This window comes from Cetorhinus maximus, chromosome 1 (assembly GCF_964194155.1).
Source record: "Cetorhinus maximus chromosome 1, sCetMax3.hap1.1, whole genome shotgun sequence".
NCBI lineage: Eukaryota > Metazoa > Chordata > Chondrichthyes > Lamniformes > Cetorhinidae > Cetorhinus > Cetorhinus maximus.
Genome location: NC_135879.1, coordinates 164,765,186 through 164,791,228, shown reverse-complemented (window position 1 = coordinate 164,791,228; position 26,043 = coordinate 164,765,186). Strand labels below are relative to the sequence as shown.

General features: G+C 43.8%; 1 protein-coding gene across 4 annotated transcripts in view; it reads right to left on the bottom strand.

Annotated features, from left to right (window-relative positions):
• Positions 1–26,043, bottom strand: part of pde4d (phosphodiesterase 4D, cAMP-specific) — a 1,053,459-nt gene that overhangs the window by 363,537 nt on the left and 663,879 nt on the right. The gene's annotated exons all lie outside the window — the stretch shown is intronic.

The window sequence follows — 26,043 nt, the reverse complement described above, 5'->3', positions numbered from 1 at the left end:
TCCATCTCTTATGTGCCAAAAAATGGGCCATAACAAATTTCTATCTCAATTAATTCTAAAAATGGTGTAGAAAATATTAAACAAGTGGAAACATTTTAAGAAAGATGAGGTAAAGCGAGTCAATAGTGATGGAGCTTTTCAGTTTTGTTATTCTAGATATTGTCAACAGCATTATTTAGCAGTTACCTAAAATGGTTTAAAAAGAAATGGTCACTGTGACACCAGCTGAAATATCGGTCGGAATTGTCCCAGATTTGCACAGGAGGTCCAGCAATTTCACCACGCATGTTTGGTAGGTGATGGCAGTGGTGACCAGTGCCAATGCTGCACAGAAGAGGTTGGCCATCCAGTGCAGACAGAGGATGAATGATCTCATCTGTGCTGCCAGGGTAAGGCAACCATCTCATCACTCTAAACTCACACACTCAAGCCCATCACACATTCACTGGCATCTCACTCACTGCCAGCTCAAGGGACATCACCACTCACTCTCTCATGCACACCCTCACATCTCCGTCTGGCCTCATCTCCTCTGGAGACTGCCTCCTCAGCCCTCACCATCTTGAGACCACTTACACAAATCAACTTGCGCCGCCACACACACCCTGGGATACCAAACTTTCCCACTACAGCCTTCACCGTGCAGCCATTGAAAAGCCTCCCCCACCTTATGGCTGGTCTGGTTGGTAGAAACCTGGCGTGAGCCTAAAAGTGATGTGGTGCTGTGTGCAAAGCCTAGTGCTGCTGACCATGAGTGCTGCCCGAAGGTAGGCAAACAAACCTCGAAGTCCTGAGTGATATGCAGCTTGCCACGTGCACATCGCTTATGTACAGTTGTGAAACACATCAGCATGATTGGATGATCTAGTGTGATGGGATAATTCCGGTGAGCAGGGCTTATAGTGATATGCAGATGTATTGAAATGATGTTCTCGACGTCTGATGGTGGGAAATGTGGCCCGCCATTGATGGGCAGAGCAGACAATTGCAAATTGGTTTCACGACATTGTGAAACCAATTTTTGGCCTTCTTGCCATATTGTCCGCTCACCACACCGAACACGTCTGCTGCCAACAGGCACAGAAAATTCCGCCCATAGAATTTTTAGGATCTCTTTCCCCAATTTCCTCTTTATACATAATCCCACAAAAACACTTTTTAATTTGGTATTCCCAAATATTTCATGCTGCAGGCTATCACGGGTGGCAGCTTTCCTGTCTCTCCACCGAGAAGGTCTCTGGGAAACCCGCCCCCCCACTCTACAGGCTGCTCCAGAGACATTTAATGCTCTGAGGTCCGTTAATTAACTAAAGGTGAAATTTCCACCCCCACCTGGGGAGGAAGTTCCGTTTCCAAGGGCCAATCAGATTGACCAGAAGCTCTCTGGTCCCAGCAGGGGGCTAACATAAACTGTTGCCACTACTGGGACGGCATCCAGTCCCTGACGATGAAGAGCCAGGAGCTGGATGACAGGTATGTTGGGATGATTCTTAGTGGGCCAGAAGAGGAGGCCCTGGCAAGTGAGAGGATTGGGGGTTCGGGTACACAGGGCAGGGGGTGAGGGCACCTAGTGTGGGGCAGACCTTCGGGGAGCCTCTGATCATAGAAGGGGGTCCGTGAAGGAGGCAACTCCCCTTTTCTCACCGAAGGCCCAGCAGCCTCCCCTGCCAGGCTTGCCACATGTTGCCAACTTCATCTTGCTGGCTGAAAAATTGCAGCTGGGTGAGGAGTGGCCCTTAGGTGCACTTTAATTGGCCACTTAAGGGCCTCAATTGGCATGAAGGCAGGCAGGCTGCCCAAGGCCTCATTTAATATCCGTTAAATCATGGCTCGGTCATGGGAAAGGGGGTAGATGGCGGGAAAGACATCCACAAAATTTTACGAGCCCCAACACCTGCAAGCCCACCCACAGGGGACCATAAAATTCTGCATAATTCTAGTATTTTAACCAGTGCCTGAGTATTGGTTCTGGAGATGGTGGGCATTGAAGCCAGTAGAACGGTAATTTGTCAGACAAATTGCACTTTCTTAGATTGTTGTTTTCTTCAATTGAGTTTGTTTACAAATTAACTTCATCAGCTAAACTGAGGTACATCATTCAAGATTTTTAAGTGAACAGTTAAGATTATGTTTTTGATTTGATTAAGTGGTGGAACTCCTCTCATTGGATAAGTCAAACTAGCCAAGCCATTTTTATAAAAGCAAAAAACTGCAGATGCTGGAAATCCAAAACAAAAACAAAAATACCTGGAAAAACTCAGCAGGTCTAACAGCATCTGCGGAGAGGAACACAGTTAATGTTTCGAGTCCGTATGACCCTTCAACAGAACTAAGGAAAAATAGAAAAGAGGTGAAATATGAGCTGGTTTAAGGGGGGGTGGGACAGGTAGAGCTGAATAGAGGGCCAGTGATAGGTGGAGATTGCCAAAAGATGTCATAGACAAAAGGTCAAAGAGGTGTTGAAGGTGGTGATATTATCTAAGGAATGTGATAATAAGTGACATTAAGGGTAGAAAGCAGGATGAGCAAGGTACCTAGTTTTGTTGTATTAATTGAAAAGTGAACATGGCTACATATATTGCTGAAGCATTTCTCGAAAGGGAGGACCTGTCTGTGAATGTTTTGCAACAGTTAACAAAGGTTAATTTGAAAAAGGTAGCACAGAAGCTGGAAATAGATTTAAAGTAAGCGCTAAAAAGGCAGAACAAAAATAAAAATACCTGGAAAAACTCAGCAGGTCTGGCAGCATCTGTGGAGCACAGTTAACGTTTTGAGTCCGCATGACTCTTCAACAGAACTAAGGAAAAATAGAAAAGGGGTGAAATATAAGCTGGTTTAAGGGGGGGCGGGGGGGGGGGGGGCAAGAACAGCTGGATATAGGGCCAGTGATAGGTGGAGATAACCAAAAGATGTCACAGACAAAAGGACAAAGAGGTGTTGAAAGTAGTGATATTATCTAAGGAATATGCTAATTAAGGGTAGAAAGCAGGACGAGCAAGATACAGATAGCCCTAGTGGGGGTGGGGTGGGGTGAAGGAATCGAAAAAGGCTAAAAGGTAGAGGTAAAACAATAGCTAGAAATACATTTAAAAATAATGGAAATAGGTGGGAAAAGAAAATTCTATATAAATTATTAGAAAAAACAAAAAGGAGGGGGAAAAATCAGAAAGGGGTTGGGGATGGAGGAGAGAGTTCATGATCTAAAATTGTTGAACTCAATATTCATTCCGGAAGGCTGTAAAGTGCCTAGTCGGAAGATGAGGTGCTGTTCCTCCAGTTTGCGTTGAGCTTCACTGGAATGATGCAGCAAGCCAAGGACGGACATGTGGGCATGAGAGCAGGGTGGAGTGTTGAAATGGTAAGCGACAGGGAGGTCTGGGTAATGCTTGCGGACAGACCAAAGGTGTTCTGCAAAGTGGTCACCCAGTCTGCGTTTGGTCTTTCCAATGTAGAGGAAACCGCATTGGGAGCAACGAATGTAGTAGACTAAGTTGAGGGAAGTGCAAGTGAAATGCTGCTTCACTTGAAATGAGTGTTTGGGCCCTTGGACGGTGAGGAGAGGGGATGTGAAGGGGCAGGTGTTGTATCTTCTGCAGTTGCATGGGAAGGTGCCGTGGGAGGGGGTTGAGGTGTAGGAGGTGATGGAGGAGTGGACCAGGGTGTCATGGAGGGAACGATCCCTACGGAATGCCGCCAGAGATTGTCAAAGTATTGGCTCATCACCTGAACCCTGAGGAAAAGTAATCCCAATGGGATGCAATAGGATGTAATTATTGCAGGATTTGGCTGTATATGAAAGACCTAGAATTAGAAAAAGAAATTAAAAAAAATTGAATGTGTTTTCATTTGTTCATGGGGTGTGGGCAAAGCTGGCTGGGCCAGCATTTATTGCCCATCCCTAATTGCCCTTGGTGAACTGCCTTCTTGAACTGCTGCAGTTCACGTGGTGCAGGAACACCTACACTGCTGTAGGGAGGGTGTTCCAGGATTTTGACCCAGCGACAGTGAAGGAATTAGTAAAAGTGGTAAAATAGAAAGAGAGAGGGATGCGACAACTTGAATTAGAACTCAAAAAGAAAGAAAAATGTGAAAACTTGAACTTAAATTTCAAAGAGCAGAAGAGCAAGAAACCCTTGTTTTTCAATGGGGAAAGAGGAAAAGAGAAACTGGAATGAGATAAATTAGAAAGGAAATTTGAACTTGAAAAGAAAAGCTTATTACATGGACAGGAAGTGCGGGAAAATTTGACAATGACTCAGATATAACTCCTGCTTTTGATTTGGCAAGCAATATTCAACTAATACCTAAATTCAGTGAAGAAAGAGTTGAAATGTATTATGTGTCATTTGAGAAAATTGGTTCAAACAAACAATGGCCGAGAGAAAACTAGACATCTGATAGGAAAGTGTGTTCATGGGGAAAGTGTTAGAAGGGTATCCATTACTTTCAGGTTTGCAATCTAGTGATTTTGATACAGTGAGGAATGCCATTCTCAATGCATATGAGTTAGTGCCATGGCTTACAGACAAAAATTTGGCAACTTAAGGAAGAAACACAATCAGGTTTTTTGGAATTTACTAGAGATAAGGAAATGATATTTGATAGGTGGTAAAGGACTGTGAAGATTGATCAAGATTTTGAAAATCTTAGAAAAATAATGTTATTGGACAAATTTAAAAATAGTGTGCGTCTTGGAATAAGGTCTCACCTAGAAGACCATAAAGTTTCTTATATATGAGCATCTGCAATTATGACTGATGACTATGAAATGTCCCATAAATATGTGAGTAGCAGCAGACCATGTTTGGCAAATCCACACAGAAATTGGAGAGATAAGAGATCTGATAATGAACAGAATACTGGTTACAGTGAGCATGATAGCAGAAATGAAAAGACAGATAGTCCTCAGAGTAATAAGAAGAACAGTATAGGGGATATGTATAATTCAAGGGGACCAACATGTTAATTTTGTCATTGGAAAGGACATCTAAAGGCAGCTTGCTGGAAATTAGAAGCCAAAGCTGTAGCATTTGTGCACGTGCATAGCATTACTGCAGAAAATATTGTACCAGTAAGTGGCACTTATGACAAACCAATAGCGTTGAATGTATTCACTATTAGAAAAGACCAGAGCATAGAGGATTATAAGGATTTCTTGTTCAAGGGCAAAGTCTCCACATTTTTGTCTGGTAAAGCAGGCAAACATTAATATTCTTAGAGACACAGCATCAGCTCAATTGCTGATGGTGGTGGGTGAAGGGAAACACCCTCTAGAAAGCACACTATTTAAGAATGTATTTATTAAGGGCATTAATGGAGATTGCTTAACCACACCGCTGCATAAAGTTAATTTAAAATGTGGTTTAATTTCTGGAATTGCAGTTGTGGTAATTGTATTGAAGTTACCTATCAATTATATTAATTTTATATTAGGAAATGACCTCACTGGAGAGGAAGTATTGCTCTCTCCAGTAATGTTAGACAAGTCTATTGAAGCTACAGAAATTGAAAATGTACTGGCGAAATCAAGTGACGTGCAAAGAACTCATGCTGTAGAAATTACTGTTTCAACCAAAAATGTGTCCAAAGAATCAAAAGTTCAGACTACTGATGTTAAAGAAACAGTGGACCATCAGATTGACAATGATTAGCTAATAACAGCTGGAAACAAATTAAAGATGTCTGAATTAAATCTGCAGGTAGAACCCAAGCAATAGATACCAAAGCAGATAAATGCAGCAGCACACAAAGCTGATGAAGGAACAAAGGGAAACAGTGCTTTAAAACCAAATGGCTCTGCTGTAATTAATACTAATGCCATGGAGCTACATGGAAGATTTTGTATTCTAGAATGTAAATTAAAACTTCAAAATGATGAAATGACCACTCTTGTGAGAGATGAATAGAAAAAAGGCTGTGCTGAGTGGGAAAGTGAAAAACAAAAATAAATTAACATAATTTGTGAATTGATTTAAAAAAATGTCAGGAAAGTTTGACAGATTAATAACATGATCTTAAAGAGGTTATTAAAGCAACTAAGGAGGCAATGTTAAATGTGCTTCTCCTGGAGAAAAACACTGGAAGTTTAAATCATGGGAATGAACTTAAAGGGAACAGTAATGCTGCATTTAAACAGGGGGAAGGCAATTCAGCTGTATGGCTGGCTGAGGCTTTCTTTACAGATGTGGACATTAAAATTCTGCAGCCATGGAAGAGAATGGTGCTCAGGGGTTAACACCTAAAGCAAGACAATTTAAAGACTGTGTTAAAAGGTTAACACCCTGATGACAATGTCGTTCTTGACAAAATTAACCAGAACAAATCAAGTATACAATTTTCTAACCCAAGACATGGAAAAGCTGTAAAACCTACTTGTAATGGGGAAAGAGATTTGTTAAGATAAATAATGGAAAGTGAAGTCACAGCTACTAAAATGAACTCTCATTCAGAAGGAAGCTTTAATTTCAAGAATGTACCTAAATTGAACTTTTAAGTCATAATTGTCATGAGATTGGGTGTGATGGGTTAAGCCTTATAATGTTGCCAGTGCTGTTTAATGATGACATGTGACAGGGAAACAATATTGCTCGTGCTGTATGTAGTAAGTCAGTTTATAAGGTATTTGCTTTGTTATATTTTTGTAGCATTGTAGAAAAGTATTACCAAGGTAATAAGTTTCATTTTTATGAGAGATGTGTTATGAATGTGAAGTTTTATAAGATAATTATGTTTCAGGACTGCCCCTTTAATTTAAGGTAAAATTGAGAATGATGGGGGTCATGTGATCTGTTTTGAATTCTGTTGGACAACAAGCCTGGTTTTGTTACCATGGGGTCAGGCGGCGCAGGTCAGAGGCTATTGAAATATATGTGCTGTATTTCACACCTGAAAACAAAGACAAGAACAGCTGGGCTGACTGTGGACAGACTTTTAGTCTCTGTGTTTTGGACAGAAAGAGGGGGAGAGAGGTCTTACAGAGACAAAAGGCTGCAGCTGGTATGGTCAGCAAAATAGAGAAGGTTACGAGTCCTCGGCGAGCTATGAAGCAGAATGCGGGAGGGAGGATGGTCTCTGATTGAAGAGATGCAACCCGTAGCACTTCAAAGACCCTGGTAGATTTGCCCTGGCATAGGCGGGAGAAGACCTCACCAGAGTGGGCCTCACTGCTGGTAATCAGTTTGGAAAGACTCTGAAATCTGAGGGAAGCGCCTTTCGATAGCCACGTGATGCGACAACTCAACAAAATGAGATGAGAAAGCATTGGAAGCTGGAAGTGACAGTGGACTGTTACTTATAAAGACTGCAATCCTGTGGAGAGTGTTGCTATAATGTGCATGTCTGTGGCTTGGGGGCTATAAGCCATGTAAAAACATTAATATGGCTTATCATTTCTGTGGTTTAGAGTATTAGTTGCCTACCAGGCAATGCTTAGTTGATGTTGCTTTTAGTTTGATTGTTGCAGTAAAAATCTTCAAAATTGAAATCTTGTCATTCAATTCCTTTAAGTCAGTCGCTGGGAATTCATTTTTTTTTGTTATCGGCCATTCCAGGGAACATAACAGCTTGGATAAGGAGAGTTGGTTGGATGGAGAGTAGTATATCTGCGGGCGGGCTTGAGAGACAGTTGTTTGCCTTGGTTTAATGAGCCAATGGGAGGCTAGTTTCGCGTGAATATTGAGGTTTTTCTTATTCATTTAGCTGGGGAAGCAGTCATAGTTTGATATCAAGGTTAACGATTCATTCAACAGCTTCAGCTGAAGCAGTGTGGATGGTTGTGATGCCAGCAGGAATGGATCTCTCAGGACAGGAGTTCAGTATATTGGTGATGGTCTGACTTGGATGGCCACTATTTGAGCTGTTCCTCATGTTCCACTTGTGGAGCAAGTGACCACATCTTCCCTGGCTCGTCCTCAAGTTGTTGAGGCTTTTTCAGATTTTCCGCAGAAGGTTGAGGTAAACGTTTGGGTAAATTAATTTGGTTGCTCTATTGAAAATTGACTTGCCACTTTGTTTTCCTTTTTAAAATGTTAAAATGTATTAATTATGATGTATTGAAGTGCTTAAAATTCAAGATTTTCCATTAAAGTGTGCCTCAGGATCATGCCTATAAATGCAGCACCTATTTTCATCCATATTTGCCTTTCCACAGACAGCCATCCTGCACTTTCATTACTTCTTCATTCAATACATGTGAAGGAATGTTGTCCATACTTTCCACTTAAATTACAAAGCCCATGTAACTCTCTGTTCCATATGTTAGGACTGTTCCAGAGTTGTCACATTTTGGGGGGTTTGTCAGCATTTTTTAAGCTGTTTATGCTTGTCTCCTAGATTGGTATAGGCATGATTTATGTAGATGATAGTCATGCCTAAGAATGTCTCAGAGGCTACAAACACATACACACACAGAACACACACACACACACAGATATCTTCGGTCACTTTGTTTTGCTGCAGATTAAAATTCCAACATGTAGCACCTTCGCATCACAAAAATTAGAAAAACCCTTATCTAAGCTAAAAATGACTGTTGACTGTGGCCATGATAAACTATCCTTCCTCATCCTTCTCAACCTGTCTACAGCCTTGGACATGGTTGACGACACCATCCTCTTCTAGTCCTTCTCCTTCATCGTCCAGCTTGCACTTGCCTGGTTCCATTCTTACCTATTTAATCGTAGCCAGTGAATTACATGCAATAGCTTCTCTTTTTGTTACTGAACCTCTTTCTCTGGAGCCCCAAAGGATCTATTCTTGGTCCACCACTATTCCTCATCTACACCTTCCCCTCAAAGACATTATCTGAAAACACAACACCAAGCCCGGATCTTAAGGTCCCACTGAAAGTCAATGGACTTTTGCCTGGTCCGCCACATCCCCTGCGGCGGATCCCACCATAGCAGGGCTGGAAAATCCCGGCCCATGTTTCACATGTACCCTGATAATACTCAGCTCCATCTCATCACCACCTTTCTCAACCCCTCCACTGACTCTGATTTGTTAGACTGCTTGACCAACATCCAGTAAAAAGTGGGCAAGACTGAAGGCATAGTTTTCAATCCTATCATAAACTCTGTTCTCTAGCCACCAATTCCATTATTCTCCCTGGCAACTCTGTGAGACTAAACCAGACCATTTCCCACCTTTGTGTCAGATTTGACCCAGAAGTAAGCTTCCAAGCACACGTCCATACTATCACAAAGGCCGCCTACTGCCAGGTACATTAAATTGCCTGACTCTATCCGAGCTTTAGCGCATCTGCTCCTGAACCTCTTATCTACATTTTTGTTAATTCTCGCCTTGATTTTACCAATGCTTGGCTGGCCAGACTCCCATCTTCCACCCTCCATAAACTTGAGTTCATCCAGTGGCTCTGCTGGCCTTATCCTAAGTTGCACGAAGCCCCATTAACCAATCGTTACTTTGTTCGCTGACCTACATTCATTCTTGGTCTGGCAACCCCTCAATTTTAAAATTCTCAACTTTGTTTTCAACTCCCTCCTGGTCTCACCCCTAGATAGAGATCTCTGTGATCTCCTTCAGCTCTACAAACCTCAAACAGCATCTGTGCTCCTCCAATTTTGCTCTCGTGGATTCCTTATTTTAATCACACTACCATTGACAGCCATGCCTTCAACTGCCTAGGTGCTAAACTCTGGAATTCTCTTCCTAAATATCTCTGCATATCCACCACGCTCCTTATTTAAGATGCTCCTTAAAATCCATCACTTTGACTAACTTTTCGTCCCCTATCCTAATACCTCCTTATGTAGCTCAGGTGTCAAATTTTGTTGGATAGCGTTCCTGTGAAGTAACTTAGGGTGTTTTACTATATCAATTGCACTGTGTTATTATTTTGGGAAACTTGCCTGCCAGTGTATATTGAAAATTCTGGCATGTGCATTCCATAATTTTCCATTTAAGTTGTCATTTGGTCCAAATTTATTGGCCACTTAAAGGCCTCAATTAGTCCAAGGATGGGCAGGGGCTGTCAGACACCTCCCATAAAATTTAAGGCCCCTCATAAAATTTAAGGCTCCCCCTGCCCCCCACCCCAACCACCTTCACAGCCAGGGGACTGTAAAATCCAGCACATGAAACCAAAAGTGGCTCTGAGCTGTACTATGAATATAATTGGTCTAAGCTTTTGGTGCAGTTCTTTCTTTCAGACAGCTGTTTTTGTCATAGTTAAGATAAAATGTATCATTTTTCTATGTTTGGCAGCTTTGAATTTGAACATATGAGACAATCCAGATGATGTTTTGCACAAGATACATCCATATCCATCATTTGTTTTCCCAACTGTATGTGATGTTTTAACGTTTTACGAAGTCTAGGACACTGTGCAGGCAGAAACTTCAAACACGAATTGTTGGGTGTTTCTACTGTTTAATAAACATTGCCAAATGTGACAGTTTTAGATCTATTTTTGCTTGTGCTTTGGTCAGGATGTTGTAGCAAGTAACCTGTCTCTTTTTTGCAGTGTGCATATACACAGTATTTGAACTACATATATGCTGCACCTTAAGATAATGCTGCAAAATATATATATACAAATACATATATATATATATATATAATAGATATATATATCTCAATATATTATATATATGTGCTCACACATGCAACTTGCATACAATTTATATTTTGTTCTCTATTTTTAAGTTTCATCATACAATGCACCAATGTTCTAAACAAAAGGACAGCCAGAGACAATTACCTTGCTACTGTGGTGTTTTGGAATATGTCAGACAATGCAGGAGTGCAGATTTCTCATTTTTTGATACTTTGGGTGGAATCATCCCAGATTTGCACTAAGTACGGTAGCAGGTGGGAAAAATAACTTTTTACCCGCCGGCTGCAATGGCGGCTTTTCACACTGTCTCGTCCCAATCCCACCTCATTAATCATGCATTCCTGGGAAACATTCTGCTTTGATGGCAGGTGGCAGGTGGGAAACACGCTTTTCTGATTTGCCCGCCATGCCATCACCTCACCCCTTCCTCATGCTGGGCGCCACAATTAAAGTGCAGCCGCGCACACACATCTCTCAGTGCTTCCAGACCAGGACGGTTGTACAGAAGACATGGCCCCAAAAGGCAAGAAGACTGCAGCCCCCTGATTTAGTGATGTGTCCCTGGAATGCCTTTTGGATGCCACACACCCTCACATCTCAATCAGGCTCATATCCTCTCGAGCTCACGTCCTCATACAGTCCATGGTTCCACTCACCACAAAAACATTCCACGCAGTGCCATGCATCCTGCTCACACTCTCTCCATCTGTTTTCATGCAGGAGAAGCTGGCTCAAAGCAGCAGGGAGAAGTCCCAGATCAGGGGTTACGTAGCCCACATTAGGCCCCTCACTCACTTTGAGGAGCGTACCATCACGCTGATTGGTGGTGGACCGTGCCTGCAGTGACATGAGGCCAGCGACAAACACCCACGTGAGGATCCTGCACCACATCATCCCTCTCTTAACGCAAATGTGAGTGCTCTCTCTCCTGCTTTTGACTCTGCTGCCATGCACTAATTATCTCTACTTTGATTCACAGGGAGCTTTGCCAAGTGGCCGACACCCTCAGCCAGCCAGTCCCTCACCAATGTCCTCACCTCCAGCCAAGAGGATACCTCCTCCATTGAAGAGCTGGAAATAAGCAGCCTGAAAGACCTGTCACTGTGCTTACCCACACCCTCCACCGGCGCAGAGACACACACCTCAGTGGGTCCTAGATCTAGAGTAGGCTTGGGTTCACAACCTGGTGGTCACTGCATGCACACATGTCCGTGGCAGGGGGAGGCAGGTTCCCTGGCACTCGGAGGACTGCTGGAGAAGAGGCATCTGTGAGGTCCGAGTCAGATGACAAACCTTTGGATTTGGCCTTCCAACTCATCACAGAGAGTCAACAGAAGGCGAAAGAAAAGGGTTGTGGCTGGCAGTGATGGTGGGGAGGTGGAAAGTGATGCCGGGGGGAAGGCGATGGGGGAAAGGACATGGGAGACTGGGGAGGGGAAAGGATGGGGGCCCTGAAGAAAAATGTTAGACGCACCATGCTTGCAAATCCAAAATTGAAAGGAGACTCGTGGTGGGTAGGAACAGGTGCTGCATAGGAGTGTGATCAGTGGGTGGAAGGAAATGCAGGTCAGCTCAGATGGACTGAAACCGAACTCCAGAAAGGCAGCACTGAAAATGCTCAGGGCATTGAGACGAATGTGATGGGGGAAGGATCTGCGTCCATGGGAGAGTGCTTGCACAAGACTCTGAAAGGCCCTGCCACACACATACTTCTCCCTCGGAATCACCTATGTGAAGCTGAACTACTAGCAGGAGGGTTGGGGATGCAGGGGATGACCAGCAAAGCCTGTAAATGAAACTGAAAGATAACATTGTACATTATAATCTGAAAATATATTCACTTTCACTGAATAAAGTGACAAAATATGTTCATCCATGCAGCCAACTGTGATCAGAATTTCTTAACTTTTCCATGCCTTCCACTTCTAGGTGCTGCCCTGACATCCGCACAGGGGTGGAGAAAGCCTGTGTAGTGGCTGGCCCTGTTGCCTCTGATGACTTTGGCGTGAGTCCTCTGGAGGGCCAAAGCCTTGGGGGCCCTGGCTTGCTTTGGCTGACCTCTTGTCGGCCAACTGCTCCCTCTGCAATGACAGAGGACAAGGTTGAGGGGGTCACAGGCAAAGGGGACTCAGAAGGAGCAGACAGCCTCTGAGATTCCTGAGTGGATGACCCAGGGATTCCCTCCCTTCGGGTGCCCAAGGGCCCTGGCCTGACTCCTTGAGGAGAAGGGCACCTGGAGAGACATCGAGGTGCTCCGTTTCCCTCTTGTGTTGCCACTGCAGGAACTCATCCATGGCTACCGCGATGGAGTGCAGGTCTGCGCACATCTCCACGTTCTGATGGACCAGGGTCTCCATGACGTCCACCATCCTCCCGTGGAGTCCTCCATGCGCATACATGTGGGCACCACTTCATCAGAGAGTGGGCGGACGCATTCTTCCGACTCGCGTACCACACTGTTGAGGGCTTCCAGCTTCCAACAGCTCTGTGTGATATTCTCTCGCCATCTGCTGACTCTCCATGATGAGTTGGAAGGCCGAATCCAGAAGCTTGTCATCTGACTTGGTCCTCACAGATGCCTCTTCCCCAGCAGCCCTCCGAGTGCCGGGGAGCTCAGCTGAACTTGCCTCTTCTGGTTGCAGACAATACCATTACGCCACCGCCTCCCCTTCTCCCGACTCCCTCCTTCGCCTGGACTCCTTCTCTTCTCCAGACTACTTTCCGCCGCTGAAGTTCTTCCTATTCTCCCCCGTTTCTCCCTCCTCCCCACCTCATCCCCCTGACCTTTTTGTTCCCCCCCTCCCAACCTCACCCCTCCTGACACCTTTGTTTCCCGCTTCCAACCTCACCACCCCCCGGCACACCTTTCTCTCCCAGTTGAACCTAGACGTTCCTCTTCCACCTCCCAGTACATCTTCCTCTCCCGCTCACAGCACCTTCCTCTCTACCCTTTCAACGATCATCTGTGACAGGCCATGACCAAGACACTGAAGTCCCAAAGCAGACCCTCAACAGTGAGTTTTCACCTTCAATGAGTTGCTTCGCGGCAGAGCCATGTCCATGAGAATCCACCCAGCATGCCATGGACATTCCTTCAGGGTCCCGTTGCTGTTGTGCTCCAGCATCTTCTGCTCCTCAGATGTACACGATGTGAGCAATGCCCTGATGTGCTCTGCACCAGCGTGTCTTCCTGCCGATGTGGGTGGCAAATTTGACTTGGGGGTTGATTCCAGTGAGCTGGGCTTATAATGATATGCAGATGTATTACAATGGCATTCCCGACATCCAATGGCGGGAAACACAGCCCACCATTGACACCCAGAGTGGACAATTTCAAACTGGTTTCACGATGGCATGAAATGGATTTTTGGCTTTCCCACCATACTGTCTGCTCATGTTCACCATGACGCCCGACGCCATATTCCACCCCTTAAATTTCCAGTTAAGTTATGATTTGATCTCATTAGAGATACAGTTTACTGATGTCCAACACAAAGGTTTACTTCTATATGCATGCCCTCATTCCCTATGTTCCAAACTGTTCTCCTCTCTGAGTAATAACTAGGATGTCATACCACTGCATGAACAGTGAATCCTTTTCTATAGTTGAGATCTTCCACTAAAAATACTGCACAGTCCCTCTGTATATTTGCTCCTGTTCTTCTTGAATCAGTTGTAAACACATATCATCTGACCAAGTCTGAAAATACAAAGAAGCATAGAAGCTTATACAAACAGGTCATTCAGCCCATCATGTCTGTGCCAGCTCTTTGTTGAACCTAAGAATCACATTTATTTATAAGTAATATTAACACAAGCAAGATCTAATACAGCAGAGTTACAATAATAACTTTCTTCACTTAGAGTCTTTAACAGTAAAAGAACCAAAGCCAAAACAATTCTTATAACTTGGATCATACAGTGGTGAAGAAAAGCTTCTACATTAAACAGGTAAATCAGGAATCCTTTGTTTCCCTCCCGGTCAACTGATGACATATAAGAAGGGAATTAAAGACCATGGAGTGACATCACTGATTTATGAACTTCTTTACTCTTTTGATGTCAAGCAGATAGAAAAATCCCTTTACAATTAATCAAAGCTAACCCAATGTGAAATACTTCTTGCAGTAACAGATGTGTCAATCAATTTAAGTTTCAAAGGTACCAGGGCAAACTCTCAGAAACTGGCCAACATCATGGGGAGTCTAGTAAAGAGGACCATCATTTGATACAGAACTCACAATTAATACCTCTTGTTCTTAACAGCCAAGTTATATATTAGTCTGGGAAAACAATCAAATCATTTGCCTTGAGACGAAACAGCCTAAAATCAATCTAGATTCTAATCAGTGACCAGATTCCTACATTTAATGCTTCTGTATTAAAACAGCTAAACAGGGACAGCAGTCCAACTCTGCTGAAAACACTTTTCAACTTGTTACAATACTGGCTAGCTCTTGATCCCTGCTTAAAAAAATGTAATATAGGGGAGAAGCGTAGCCCATGATCGGCTGTGCACTGCCATTTTATGTGGGCGGGCCAATTAAGGTCCGGCCAGCGTGATGCGCACCTGGAAGTGCTGAGCGCTCCCTATGTGGGCGGGGGGAGTAGGCTGAGTCGGGGCCTGTGCTCTTGTGCGCATGCGCACGAAAGAACGCAGAAATCTCCCTGAGGCACAGAGCTGCCTCAGGGAGATTAGTTTGATTTTTAAAAATTTAAATAAAGGAGAAAAAAATTTAAGACATGTCCCCTCATGTGATAGTGTCACATGAGCTGGGACATGTCAATGAATTTTATTAAAAATTTTTATTAAAGTTTAAAAACCTTCATGAAACTTCATCCCACCCGTGGATGAGGTTTAATGATAAATGCGAAGGCCGCCTGGGCTCTTTGCCTGCCCACCAACCTTAAGGTTAGACAGGCAGCTCAGTTAATTATTTTAATTGGAAATTAAATGGCCTTAATAGGTCTTTGGAAGTTCGGCGGGTGCGCAGCCGACTCCAATGCGCACCCACTGAACTGAAGATCTGAATGATGCGCAGTGATGTCGGGACACACGCCCGACGTCACCGCGCATCATTTAATGTGTCGATGAGCGGGGTCCGTCCCCGCTTGCTGACCCAAAGATTTTGACCATAGATTCTTATAAACAGGAACAGTGCAGATTTCTGATCATCTAGCAACTTTTACTGGTAAGGATGACTTAGACATCCTCAAAGTGGAATATCCCATCAGGACATGCTTGACACTCAGACATGTCCACTTTGAGGTAATGGTGAGTGCCCTGTGCTGTAGAACTGCAAACCAGTATAAAACTGTGTTCTTCAAAAAGGTGGGGAGAAAATATGAGATTCTGAGGCACGAAAGGGAAGCAAAGATGGTGTTTTTAACTAGGCGTTCCAAAACACAAACCCTATATCTAAATCAACACATTTCCTGCTAAACTAGTGAAAAGAGGAATTTTGGTTAATGTGTTAAGCTTTTTTGTACACTAGTATTTCGCAGTATAACTTCAGCACCAATGGCAAAGTGACTTGATTGTGTTGCAAATTCTATACAATGCAATATTTTTTTTTCATGGGATGGGTACATTACTGGCTAGGACCGCATTTATTGCCCACCCTTAGTTGCCCTTAAGAACTGAGTGGCTTGCTAGGCCATTTCAGAGGGTGTTTATGAGTCAACCACATTGGGCCTGGAGTCACATGTAGGCCAGACTAGGTAAGGATGGCAGATTTCCTTCCTTCCCCTGACCCTAATGGGACATTAATGAACCAGATGGGTTTTTATGGCAATCATTTCAAATTTCACCATCTGCTCTGGTGGGATTCAAACCCAGGTCCCCAGAGCATTACCCTGGGTCTCTAGATTACTAGTCCAGTGACAATACCACTGTCCCACTACCTCCCCCATAACAACATATGTGAAATATTTCAAGGAGGATTCCAGAACAATCATTGGGAATTAGAATTAGGTTATTGTTTAATGTATTAAATAAAACAACCAGTATTAATAGCATCAAGGCTTGCACAATTTCCTTGTGGCCATGTTCAACGTCATAAAGGAAATGTTGCAAATCTGAGGCATGTGGTTTCAGACAGTTGAAGAGGAACGCTTCTGCTCACTATTCCCTCACTTATAATTATTAAAGTATAAAATGCTTCCAGTTTTAAAAATCTTTTGTACATGAAAATAATTTCCACCATATCCTTCAGAGAGAAAAAAAAATCATGAAACATGATGACAGTGTCAAAATCATTGATTAATGAAATAATGCTCGGTTAATTAAATGGCATGCAGACATTCAGGGCTGGATTCTACTAGCTCTCTGGATTTGGGCTGAGAAGCGGGCAGCCTCGTAAAATGGTATTTGGAGGGGAGCTTGGTGTCCAGTCAGCGGGAGGCCAATTAAACAATTTCAGTGGCCAATTAACGGCCACTTCCTGCCCCCGTAAGAATTTTACAGGCCTCTGGACAGGCCAGTGCTATATAGTGAGACAGGCAGCTAAGCCATGGCAGCCTGCCAGCTAATTCCTGGGGTCTGTGGGCCTTTTTTAATGGCCACTTCAAAGTTCTTGGGGAGGTCTTCTCACAGCAATAGCTGCTAGAGTGTTCACCCCCTCTAATTGCCAGGCCTGCCTGCGTGGCTCTGGTACAGTAAATAAAAAAACTTAAAACAAGAACAGAAATACCTGGAAAAACTCAGCAGGTGTGGCAGCATCGGCGGAGAAGAACAAAGTTGATGTTTCGATTCATGAGGACTCGAAATGTCAACTTTGTTCTTCTCCGCCGATGCTGCCAGACCTGCTGAGCTTTTCAGGTATTTCTGTTTTTGTTTTGGATTTCCAGCATCCGCAGTTTTTTGTTTTTAAATAAAAAAAACTTACCTGGCCCCAACATGGAGACACCCTCTTTTTCTTACTGTAGCCTCAGCAGTGGCCATCTCTCTAACAGTGGTACTGCTGAGCTGCCAGACCTCTGATTGGGCCTGCTGTCTGCAATTGAGGATGGCGACAGCTTCATTATTAGCTGCCTCCAATAATGTCCCAACCAAAATCCCATGTGCATCCTTATGGGCCTGGGACACTCGCTCAGTTCTGGCAGCAGGATAACCTCAGATTTGGAAAAATTTAATCACAATTACAGCTGTCATGAATCCATGATTCATTAATAATGACAACATTAAATCTTTCTAACTCCATTATTCTATGAATAGAACTGTCTGACCTACTGATAGTGCACATAACTGAAACCAGTTCAAAGTCTATTGTATCTGGCATTGTACCAACCACATCATAAAGTGCTTGCTGAGTTGTTGTGACAAGTGGAGTGGCATATGTATTCTGTGAATAATAATGTAAATAAAATAATTCTTCGGTGCTTTATTGTGCATATTACCTTAGCAATAAGATAAAGATAGCAAGTACAATGACCCTGCATTTCATCTCAAGGAATGAATTACAACAAAAGGAGACTTTATGTCTTGCATCAAGTATGGAAAAATTTCTATATTATACCTTTGTACAGAGCTTTAAATCATGGGGAAGGAACATTCAGCAAAACTGTGCTTCTGGAACAGAGTTTCATTAGAACCATAAGTAGTAGACTTCAGCGATAGTGTTCATGACTGTGCTCTAGCTTATGTATAAATTAAAAATTGGCCTATAGCTGGAAAAAATATTCCTTTGTCCGTGACTGGATAGTTTATCAAATACAATCTGTCTTGATTCATTCACATTTTTAATGAACACAAGCTATTATGCAGACAGGTTCATAAGTAGCTAGGATGTAGAAACTTTGTTCTAGGAGATTACAGAATTACTGATCCAATGAAGGACAATGGGTTGTGTGTGGCTGCATCAAGCTGTGTTTGGACTCTTGGTATGCAAACACCAAGTGTCACTATGTGCTGTCCCTGGTGTTGCGAAGGGTAGGTCTGGCCACGCTGCCACAGAACGCACCAAGTAGATGGACCATTCCTTACCACCTATCCTTCATGGAAAAGTTTATGAAGGGAAACGCCTTTGACAACAGGTTCATCAGGCAGTGGCCTGCACATTACGCAACATCCTAGCGGCACTACAAACAAGGTGGTGGATCGAGTTAGATGGTTTCCGAAGCAAAGTGTCAAAGTCACTTGGCAGAATGTCTCATCGCCAGAACTTTCAAACAATCACCAAGGTGGCTGGTGGTGAGAAAGGCCCTCTCCATCATATCGTTCCTATACGCCTGGAGTCTCACCCCCTTGGCATGTTCTTCACCTCCTTCTGGAATGTGCCATTGCAATGAAGGTCTGGAGAGAAATGCAGTGGTTTTTGTCAAGGTTCATCCTGAGCAGTTCTGTGACACAGGACTCTGTGCTCTACGGGCTGTTCCCAGGGACACACACCAAGACAAACATCAACAGCAGCTGGAGGATCATCAACTCAGTGAAATACAATCTTTGGTCTGCCCGAAACTTGTTGGTCTCCCAGTGCAAAGCGTTGTCCACGACCGAGTGTTGCAGACTGGTACATTCAAAGGTCCAGGACTATGTGCTGAGGGATGCGCTAAAGTTTGGGGCAGCCGCCGCAGAGGCTCAATGGCAAAAGGTCGATGTCTAAGGCCGTTCAGCCATAGTACCAAGGGGCTGGAATCCCTCAGGCTGTATGGAATCCCTCAGGCTGTATGACTCATATTCAATGGGGGAAGTGGTGGCGTAGTGGTCTTGTCACTGGGCTGGTATTCCCAAAACCCAGAGAATGCTCTGGGGGCCCGGGTTCAAATCCAAATTCAAATTGAATTAAATTAAAAATCTGGAATTAAAAGTTTGATGACGACAATGAAACAATTTCCAACTGTTGTTAAAGTCCCATTTGGTTCACAAATGCCCCTTTAGGGAAGGAAATCTGCTGTTCTTACCTGGTTCTGGCCTACATGTGACTCCAGACCCACAGCAATGTGGTTGACTCCTGAATGCCCTCTGAACAAGGGTAATTAGGGATGGGCAATCAATGCAGCATAACCAGTGATGCCCACATCTCATGAATTAAAAAATACAGTAGCCACAATATACCATAATTGTACAGAAGCACTTCAGGGAGCATGGTCTATGTAGAAAATTTGAATTTCCTTGCACTTTCTGTACTGAGCATTTTGAAATGTTTTGTAATGTTCTTTTAGAAATTTTATGAATAAAGTATTTTTTTGTAGTCAATCTGTAAACACCAATTGCTGTCCATCATATACCAGGAAAGATTTCATCTGGTGGCAAGTGTTAATTTATATAAGTTTGCAGACTGCAATAGAGTGGCTTGTTAAGAGCATATAAGACAAGAGTTAATCACAAATTACAATGAGGCTGTAATCAGACTACAAAATCTATGAGCCCGACTATGTAGAAGTAGCAGATTCTCTTCCTTGAAGGGCACCATTGAACCAGTTGGGCTCTTACAATAATCCAGCAGCTTTTGTGGTCACTTATTTTTTGTGGTTCCAGCCTACAAATTACTAGAAATATTGAATTCAATTTCAAAACTTGCTATGATATGATTTGAAATCGAGACCCTAGGCGATTACACAGTACAATAACAATTGTACTATTGTACCATTTGTCATTTCTGAATACATAATGAAATGGTGTTTCCTCTCTTCAATGGAAAACATGGTCACATCCAATTCATGACATATGGCTTGCAATTTGCTACTGGCAATTCAGTTATCAAGCCTGCCAACACAACAATTCTGATCCTGGTATACATCTGCACTTAGAAAATTCCAAGCAATCCATATTGTCAGCCATGGTTCACCAATATCATCCCCTTCCATGAGACAGGAGTTTGCGTTTTCAAGCCCCAATTGAGAGCCCTGAGGCACATCATCTAGTGCAGTTCTGAGGGAGAGATGCATTGTCAGAATTGGTTGTCTTTTAAATGAGCCAAGTGGCCTCAGACAACCATAAAAGGTACTCCATTCCTTGAAGAACAGGGGAGTTCTCTAGGTGTTCTGGCCAATATTTATCCCTAATCCACATCACAAAAAAAAGGTTATCTCACTGCTGTCGCAGGAACTTGCTGTGTGCTGATTGGCTGCTCCATTTCCCTAGAACAGTTGCTACTCTTTAAAAGTACTTAATTGACTTAAGCACTTTACGAGGTTTGGAGGTTGTGAAAGGGACTATATAAATGTATTAATGAAATGTGACATAATACAACATTTTTTTATCTATTCACGGGATGTGAGTGTCACTGGCTAGGCCAGCATTTATTGCCGACCCCTTATTGCCCTTGAGAAGGTGGTGGTGAGCTGCCTTCTTGAACCGCAGCAGTCCCTGTGGTGTAGGTACACCCAGAGTACCGTTAGGAAGGAGTTTGACCCAGCGACAGTGAAGGAATAGCAATATATTTCCATGTCAGGATAGTGAGTGGCTTGGAGGGGAACTTCTAGGTGGTGATGTTCCCAAGTATTTGCTGCCCTTGTCCTTCTAGGTGGTAGCGGTTGTGGGTTTGGAAGGTGCTGCCCAAGCAGCCTTTTTGAGTTTCTGCAGAGCATCTTATAGATGGTAAACACTGCTGCCAATGTGCGTCAGCGGTGAGGGAATGAATGCCTGTGGAAGGAGTGCCAATCAAGCGGGCTGCTTTGTCCTGGATGGTGTCGAGCTTCTTGACTGTTGTTGGAGTTGCACTCAGCCAGGCAAGTGAAGAGTATTCCATCACACTCCTGACTTTCGCCTTGTAAATAGTTGACAGACTTTGGGGAGTCAGGAAGGAGTTACTCGCTGCAGGATTCATAGCCTCTGACCTGTTCTTGTAACCACAGTATTTATATGGCTAGTCCAGTTCAGTTCCTGGTCAACAGTAACCACCTGGATTTGATAGTGGGAGATTCAGCAATTGTAATGCCATTGAAAGCCAAGGGGCGATGGCTAAATTCACTCTTGATGGAGATGGTCATTGCCTGACACTTGTTTGGCATGAATGTTGCTTGTCACGTGTCAGCCCAAGCCTGGATATTGTCCAGGTCTTGCTACATATGGACAAGGACTGCTTCAGTATCTGAGGAGTTGCGAATGGTGCTGGACATTGTGCAATCATCAGCGAACATCTCCACTTCTGATCGTATGATGGAAGGTCATAGATGAAGCAGTTGAAGATGGTTGGGCCTAGGACACTCTCCTGAGAAACTCCTGCAGTGATGTCCTGGACTAAGATGATTGACCTCCAACAATCACAACCATCTTCCTTTGTGCTAGGTATGACTCCAAACAGGGGAAAGTTTTTCCCCTGGTTCCCATTGATTCCAGATTTGCCAAGGCTCCTTGATGCCACACTCAGTCAAATTCTGCCTTGATGTCAAAGGCAGTCACTCTCACCAAACCTCGGGAGTTCAGCTCTTTTATCCATGTTTGAACTAAGGCTGTAATGAGGTCAGAAGCTGAGTGATCCTGGCAGAACCCAAACTGAGCGTCAGTGAGCAGGTTATTGCTAAGCAAGTGCCACTTAATAGCACTGTTGCTGACCCCTTCTATCGCTTTATTCTGTGATACTGGCCAACAACTTGGGAGATTTAAGTTTATATGATTCCCTTCTGCTGAATGTTTACCAGGAAATTGTTGTAGAACATGTGAACTGGTGATGTACTGTAATGCACAGAATTTGCATTAGGCTCGTTCCACATGCAAGTGGAAGTCTTTTTCTTCTCCAGGTAATTCACCTCAAATATTCAAGGGACACTGAATCAAGGCTTATGTCTTGTGATTTAAGGCTTATGATTTTACTACAGGGTAGGGCGAGGAGGCAGGACCCAAGTCTGCCTCAGCCAGAATACGGATCAAACACCATGCCATTGGTATTATTCTGAACCATGTGCTAGCTGTCTAACCAACTGAGGTAACTGGCCCTGCAACTGGAAGTCTATTACTTTACAAAATGGGCTGAATGGCCTCTCAAAATGAGAGTTCGGTGTATTGACCACCCAGGATGGGGCCCAGTGATCCCCATGACCCTCTCTGTTACAGCAGACCTCAGAACTGGGATCACACCCCTGGTCCTCTATTTCACAGGCTTTGTCCGCCTGTTTCTCCTGCAATGGAGATATGGTGGTTCTCTGTATGAAAAAGGGAATCTCCTCTACCTGGTTTGAAACAGCGTGTCCACTTTTGCAGTCTTACCCATTAGCATTGGTCACGGTTTCAGTGAACAGGACACACACTCCTCCAAGATTAACGAGCATCATGCGCCATGTATCCCCCAGATGCGTTGCATGCATGCTGCAGGCTGCAATCCAAGATGGGACAATAAGCAGATGGAAGACTCCTTCGTTGTTCCTGGATGCAGCAGGTCACTGATTCACCTGCAGCACTGCACCGGGGTATGCTGGTGCTCCACCGAGGCATTGACCATCTGCATGATCTGTATCCATGCCCCTTTGGTGTTGACAGGAGACATCTTGAGCCTGCCAGGAAGACTATGTCCCTCCTGTTATTCAACAACTGAACAAGGATGTCAAGGTCGCAATCGTTGAAGCGTGGAGCTTGTTTATCCCAGCTTTTCTGGTTGCTTCCTGTTTCAGCCATCCTGGCATTGGAATAGATGAAGTACATGGATCAATATGTGTACTGTCCATTTGTGTTGTGCATTATTAGTTTAGCACAATGACATGAAAGGGAGGAGATGATGTCTTGTGGTCTTATATTTCAGTGATGGGCTCACCGTATACAGGCTTGGTGGCCTCACCATTGCTGTACGAGTACCAGGGTGGCAGGTTTTGACACTGTGTGGCAAAGTTGTAAGGAGCCAGAGTGATTTGAGGGGCCCACACTCCTTGGGATGAAGTAAGGTGGGGATTAGCCTGGGAATTGCTCAGTGTCTGGTCTCTTCTGTTAAGGTTGTAAGGAGAGAGAGCTGTAGAGTTGAGGTCTGAGTGTGGGGAGCTGCCCCTCTGCTGGTTGGCTGTGCCCATTTGTAGAGCAGTACAGTGACCTGCTGCATGTTCATTTGGCAGAATTCAGCCACTTGCAGGAGAATGCAGAGAAACGTTGGTCTAGCAGACTCCTCAGAGCTGGGTCGTCGCAGGTAGCAGATCAGAACAGCAATGCATTAGACAATGGGTTGGAAGTTTACTGAGTATTTCTTCATACTGGGCCAGCTTTCACACAGGCAACAATCTATTAGCCAACAATGACAGCAGGCACTCATAGGTCAAAGTTCAACCAAATGTCCCAGGTTCACTGACGATTTTGTCCAAAGACTTCCTTCAATTCTTGGAGCACCAGAGGCGGACCTTTTATTGGTCCCGTGATGGGATGGACTTGTTTCTGTTACTGTTCCTACCGCTGATTGTGCCTCTGTGCTGAGACAGGAGGTGAAAAGTCCAATTTAAGCCTGTCCCCAACTCAACGCCATGAAAATCGTGTGGGTGGGTACGACCAGTCAGGAGACGGGAGATTGCCCAACTCGCAATCCCCGCCTCAAAAATGAAAATCCACCCCAAATATCTAATGACTGTGTGAAACAATGTGTCCATGTGCTTGGGTTTAGGCTACTACAAAGCTGGTTCAAGGAGACATGCAGGTTAACATTTAAGGATGACAGTGTCCAAAACCATGAAGATAACCAAAAGACCTTCAAAATGACCACCATTCCTTTCAGACTATCACAGGTGACAACAATTAATTCTTTGTTCATAAATGTATCAAAGAAATGCTTTATTTGTTTGCTTTCCCACTGAGTAACAATGACAGCATGACAGGAATGCCCAATTTCACCAGTTTGCTAAATTTCACAAACATAGGGAGATACTAATGGCATTCCGTTGAATAAATCACAACCTGAGGGATCGTACATACAGTGCATGATTGGAAAGAAATTCCACTCTATTAACATTGTTATGATCTTGGTAGAGACCAGTAACTTTTTTTTAAAGTAGACCTAAAATTCAAATTCCCAGTTATTTGCTGAAGGAATGCAAGCCACAAGATTACACCTTTTAAAACAGAATAATCTTTACCAAACAAAAGTCAACAGAGCAAACGATAAATACTATACAGTAATGCCTACAAGTAACATGAATTAAACATGAATTAACAGGCAAATGTAAACAATAAAATTGCATATTAAATGACAGGTACAACTAAGATAGATCTTACAAATTGGCTCAGCAGTCCACTCAGACTTTAATGATTATAATGAGCCACAAAGTTCTTCAAATCTCTGTCTTCCTCACAAGGAATTTCAGCTCCTCCCCTTCTTGAAGCTAGTCTGATCCCCAGCCAACAATGCACACAGCCAACCCAAGTTCCATGGGCACGGTCTTCACCACAAATGGCACATGCCTGCAGAACCTACCCAATTGGTTTAGATGGGGTAGACCCACAATGTTATCTTCAAGTAACAGAAACAGCTGCAGCAATTTTCCCTTTGCTTATTCTCAGCTCCTGGATTTAGCCTCTTCTTCTTGAGCCTTCCTTGGCTAGTCTGCTCCGCTCCAGTGAACTCAACAACTGCTATTACCCAGCTTGGACTGATCTGTGTCCTTTTATATCTTTCAACAAGTTTTAGTTTTGATTTCCCAACCTCAGCTTGCTCCTGATTTCCTTAGAGACTGGGAAGTTCAGTTTCATTTTGTTTCCCTTGTGGATTTGGTCTGCCTGGCACATATCATCTGCCACGTCATAACACAGGCAAGTGGAGAGTATTCCACCACACTCTTGACTTTTGCCTTGTAGATGCTGGACAGGCTTTGGGGAGTCAGGAGATGCATAATCCTACAATATTTGTAGCCCTGACCAGCTGTTGTAGCCACAGTACTTATATGGCTAGTCCAGTTCAGTTTCTGGTCAATGGTAACCTCCCAGGATGTTGATAGTGGATGATTTAATGGTAATGCTAAGGGGCAATGGTTGGATTCTCTCTTGTTGGAGATGATTGTTGCTGGGCACTAGTGTGCACGAATGTTACTTTCCACTTTTCAGCCCAAGCCTGATTGTTGTACAGATCTTGCTGCATATGGACAGGGACTGCTTCAGTACCCGAGGAGTCGCGAATGGTGCTGGATATTGTGCAATTATCAGCAAACATCCTGGCTTCTGACCTTATGATGGAAGGAAGGTCATTGATGAAGCTGCTGAAGATGGTTGGGCCAAGGACACCACCCTGAGTAACTCCTGCAACGTTGTGCCAGGAGGGAGGTGATTGACCTCCAACAACCACAACCATCTTTCTTTGTGCTAGGTAGGACTCTAACCAGTGGAGAGTTTTCCCCCTGATTTACATTAACTCCAATTTGCTCGGGCTCCTTGCTGCCACATTCAGTCAAACACTGCTTTGATGTCAAGGGCAGTCACTCTCACCTCACCTCTGGTGTTCAGACCTTTTGTTCATATTTGGGCTAAGGCTGTAATGAGGTCAGGAGCTAAGTGGCCCTGGTAGAACCCAAACTGAGAGTCAATGAGCAGTTTTTTGTTGAGTAAGTGCTACTTGATAGCACTG